We start from the raw sequence: 5,549 nt of genomic DNA on the forward strand, positions 1-5,549 counted from the left end.
TAACATATTTTTAATGTGTTTTCTGCATTTAATTCAATGTTTTCATAAGTCAAATTAAATGTTTTTTTGTTTCATTTAATGTTTTTACTTTCATTTAATGTTTTTGTGTTCCTTCAAATGTTTTATTTGAATAAATGATTTGGGGTTTTTAATGCTTTGTTTTATTTAATGTTTTTGTGTTTCTACAATTTTTTGTGTCATGCTTTTTTGCTTCTTCATATGTTTTGTTTTAATAAATATTTTTGTGTTTCTTAAAATGTTTTGTTTTTTTAATGATGTTTTGTTTTATTGAATGTTGTTGTGCTTCAAGAAATGTTTTTTAATTTTTCAAAAAAAAATGTTAGTTATTTTTTTGTGTTCCTAAAAATTTTTTGTCTTTATGAAATGTTTGTGTTTTATAAAATGTTTTTGTGTTTCCTTAATTGTTTATTCCATTAAATATTATTGTTTCTTCATATGTTTTGTTTTAATAAATATTTTTGTGTTTCATAAAATATTTTGTTGTTTTTTATGATGTTTTGTTTCATTGAATGTTGTTGTGCTCCATGAAATGTTTTTTAATTTTTCAAATGTTTTTTTTTTTTTTTGTTAATTTTTGTGTTCCTAAAAAAAATTGTACCTTTATGAAATGTTTTTGTGTTTCCTTAATTGTTTTTTTTTCCATTAAATATTATTGTTTCTTTAAATTATTTGTTTTATTTAATGATGTTGTGTTTCATAAAATATTTTTGTGTTTAACTGAATGTTTTGCATGCTAAAAGTCGTTTTACTTGTCATAAACTTTTTTTTTCCAGTTCAATATTTTGTGTTTCACATTTTCTCTGATTTGTTCTGAAATGGTTTACAATTCAAGTTAAGCTTTAGTGTTTTGTTTTGTTTTGTTTTGGGGGTTTTATTGGTGTTCCATGAACTGTTTTTGCGTTCCCCCTTAAAAAATTTCCCACTTTTTTCCACCAGCAGTTTTATGTTTCTTTGCTTTTGCAGTTTAAGAGACGTTTTTTGTGTTTTTTGTTTGTTTGTTTCTTTTTCAGATGTGGCTGACTAGATGGGGTTCATAAGGTGAATATGAAAACTTTTTTCCTTTTTTGTAGTTGAGGGCCACCGTACTATACACTCTATCGTGGAGAAATCTGCCAAAGTGAGTTGATATGTGATCATGTAGGAACATAAATAGCTCACAAACACTCACAGCCACATATAAAGACAAGGATTACACACAGGCAGAGGCGTTTGAGCGCACTAGAAAACTCCAAAGTCATCCAGTTTGCTCTAATCATTACAATTAGTCGTGAATTATCACCGGACTCTGACAGACGTTCCTTGTAACTCTCTTTTATTTCCACCCCGCGCTAATCAGCGGCTCTCATTACAAACGCTGATTAAACTGCAAATTACCCAGCAGCGGCCCCGTCCGCGCCTACCAGCGCCTCGCTCAATATCAATTAAGTGGAGCAGCCCGTCTGGAGTCTCCCGGCGCTTCCAAATGCTTGATAGTGCCACTTATTAGTTTGGAAAACTCGGAAAATACCAATAATCAACGGCCATGAAGCTGCAGGGGAACGAGCCCGGGGTTTTCCCTCCTCTCACAAGCAATCACACGAGATTTAAACGTTAAAGGATTTCTCTGCTGCCGCGTGCAGGCCTGCAGAAACACTCCCAGTGCACACGCGCGCGTGGAACTGCGCCATATTTTATTCATGTCTACAGCAGGGGAGAAAAACACACATTAGAGAAGCTGGTTGGAGCAATATTTGAGAAATCTCAGCTCTGACATCATTAGATCCGGATGCAGACACAATGAACCACTTTCACCCTCCTATGTTAACCCGTTTAGTCCCGGTTTAATACGAATTAATGTGAATCCATTAAAATAAATCTGCTTTAGACAGGAAACCTCCTGCATGGTTCTGTAATATTTATATGTCCTCGGAAAGCCTTAGTTATGAAATCATCACAGAGGGTTGGTGTTGAGACAGGAATAGGTATTTTATTTGATAAAGGCAAAGTAAAACTACAGCAGGCACTTCATGGTAATAATCAGGGGGGTAGCTAGGGAGTTTTGCCCCCAGAAAGAGTATTACACAGGGACCCCCCTGACCGGCTTGCCAAGCAACAAATGTTGCCTCATTTTTACAAATATCTGCATTTTAATGTATTTTGAACCATAATCTCCTCATTGATGAGCATTATTTTTACTAAATTTACTTGCATTATTTTGCAGTGCTGGACCACAGTTTGGACATGTTTAAGGGAGGAGCTGGTGCCCCCAGTATTGTATTTTACTCTGTTTCAGTGATACTCAGCGTGTGGCTCTTTTGTGATGATTTGTGGCTCTTTTATGTCTTCATTTGAAATATTATTCCCCCAGAAAACCTTAGAAAAGGGAAACTTTGACCTCAGAAATGATCCATTGCAAGTCACATTAATCAGTTTGTTTTCCACACTTACACAGTTGTCTTAAATTGTCAACTTCTAAATAAGTCTGTATATTTTCATTGCCCTTATTTACATTTTTTGCAACTTTTAATCCATTTTTTACTGCTTGAAGCCCACTTTTGTCACTTCTTTTTGTCCAGTTTTTGACTCTTTTATCCTGCTTTCTACTACTTGCTATTTTTTTCCCATTTTTGCTACTTTTCACCCATTTAAGCTGCCTTTTGCCATTAAATGCCATTTCCCCCCAAATTTTTGTCACTCTTTGCTGTTTTTTTGCCCATTTTAGTCACTTTCCACTTTTTTGTCAGTTTTCACCCAGTATTTGGGTTTTTATGCCGATTTGCCCCCTTTCACCCTTTTTGCTGCTTTTTGACCATTTTCCCCCCTTAATTTATTTTTATTGCCACTTTAACCCACTTTCACCACTTAGATTGTGGCTCTTGCAAAGGTATTTTTCAACAATTTGGCTCTTTGGTTGAGCAGGGTTGTAACGCTGCTCTATTTGATACAAATTTCAGTCTGTTGACTGATTCATTTAGTCACTTTTGATTCAGTAATGACACTAAATCTTAAGAAAAGTAAATAAAATCATGCTTTTCAATGTGGGTTTCTCAAGGGCCCCTTCCTACTGTGGGCCCGGGTAATAAGTACACGTGTACATGTGTAAACCAGGGCCATTAATTCTAAAAATATATGGTGGAGATAAACATGGAGATCCATAGTATCACCTCTGATGACGCACTGTTTATCAGCCATGTGTGATGATGAACAGCAATCAAGTGGCGTCTCGTTTCTTAAGGGAAGGCTTTCATCCCTACCTCTTACCGCTCTGTTGCAAGGGGAAGGGTTAAGGGGTAGAGATGGGATAGCCCTAAGTCTTACTAAACAACTATGGTAATATTTTAAAGGTCACATATTATGCAAAATACACTTTTTTGGGCTTTTCTGGCAAAAATATGTGCCCCTGGCCAGAAAAATGCCTGGTCAATCACCTTTAGAATGAGGTACAACATTAAAGGATTGTGCATTTGTGGAATAAGCAGCACAGCTAAGCATGTGGGTCACCCTCCAATAAAATGTGCCAAAATCCCCTGCAATATTCTCATTGGTAGGATGGACATCTAACATCTAAATGAACTTTTATTTGTGCAGTTGGGGTGATTTTATGGGAATTTTTTGGCCTCTGCTTTATATTCTTGATTCAGTTTGGCCCTTAGAATGAAGTAACGGTGGAACTGTTCCTTTAAATATGCTCATGTTCTCCAGTCAAACAGGTACAATGTCAATTATGTCTTATTTTGGGAAGCTGGTAGTCTAGTGCAGAGGTTTCCAAACTTTTCAACCTTGACCTTGAAAATAACCCCAGAGACCGGGACCTCCACTGTCCTTGGAGATGGTTAAAGCAAATATTTTGCACATTACTTTCATTTCAGCGTGAATTTCATGTAATAACTATGGCTTTATTTCAAATCAAATGCATTTTATGTAAAAGCTGTTTAAGTTGTGAGGGTGCTGGTTTGGTTCGATTCCCAGTCTCTGCATTGGTTGGTGTTTTCCCTCCACTCTCTTGCCCCGTGCTTCCTGTCTCTCCTCAGCCCTCCCAAACAGAGGCAACAAAGCCCAAAAATAATCCTTAGAAAAAAAACTATTGAAGTTTGGATATAATATACAATTGGAAATTATTTTGAAATTATTTTGAAAGGTGTCTTGTAACGCTGTAGTTCTTTTTCATGACCCCCCAGAGGATCTTGACCCCTACTTTGGGAACCGCTGGTCTAGTGGTTTTGTTTGCATGCCTGTGTGCAGAGGCTGTTGTCCTGAAATTGGGCAGCTGGGGCTCACGTCTGACATGTGGCGTCTTCACCAAATGTCATTCTTCAGTCTGTTCTCTCCCCCCAGTGCAGTTTCTGACATTTCATTTAATGTGATTTATTATTTCATACAACTTCAAACTAATGTTGTATGAATATCAAAATTTGAGTCTTTTGATAACAGATAGAAATGATTCTTCTTCCGCCCTTATGTTGTATCTCTTGTGCCTAAGCTCTTGTGTAAATGCCCTTCCTTCATGAAGTTGCAGCTGTCCCCATTCCTCTACCTTCCATCAGTGGACATTTATTTCACTCATTTGCTGTAGCTTTATTTATACAGTCTGCTGTGATGAGCAGTTAAGACGTTTAAACTGTGCTAACATAAAGTCTATAAACAGCATTCTTCCATCATGCAGAGGTATGTTGAAGCGCCGTGTTCAGCAGAAATGCGGTAGAAAAGCTCTTTTAATGTTATCGACTGGAGACTGTATTGTGATAAAATATGTATTTTTTGACAAAAGCAGCCTTGAAGAAAACTATGAAATTGATTCTTTTTCATAGATCACACAAATCAATATCAGATGCACAAAGATTCAAATGATATTGAGCGTGCTGTCTTTGCAACACAGCTTTATGAGCCATGCCAATTGTTTAGCTTAAGTGATAAACTGTGTAAATATAGAAATAGGCTTATTTGGGGATTTATAAACTTATACAGAGTGTCAAAAATGCTGAATTTAATGCTTTTAGATGGTAAATGTAGAGAGTCAAGTCACAGTAATGCTAAAATAAAACACAATGACATGAAAATATATCTTAATCACACATACAGAGTCATAACACTGGATAAGATGTTCCTGAAACGATGTGCAACCTCCAAAGAGAAAAGTCTTTTCTTTAGGATACGAGTCTACAGAAGGATAGATAGATAGATAGATAGATAGATAGATAGATAGATAGATAGATAGATAGATAGATAGATAGATGATAGATAGATGATAGATAGATAGATAGATAGATAGATAGATGATAGATAGATGATAGATAGATAGATAGATAGATAGATGATAGATAGATGATAGATAGATAGATAGATAGATGATAGATAGATGATAGATAGATAGATAGATAGATAGATAGATAGATAGATGATAGATAGATGATAGATAGATAGATAGATAGATAGATAGATAGATAGATAGATAGATGATAGATAGATAGATGATAGATAGATGATAGATAGATAGATAGATAGATAGATAGATAGATAGATAGATAGATAGATAGATAGATAGATGATAG

The sequence above is a fragment of the Cheilinus undulatus genome, linkage group 17 (assembly GCF_018320785.1).
Source record: "Cheilinus undulatus linkage group 17, ASM1832078v1, whole genome shotgun sequence".
Taxonomy (NCBI): Eukaryota; Metazoa; Chordata; class Actinopteri; order Labriformes; family Labridae; genus Cheilinus; species Cheilinus undulatus.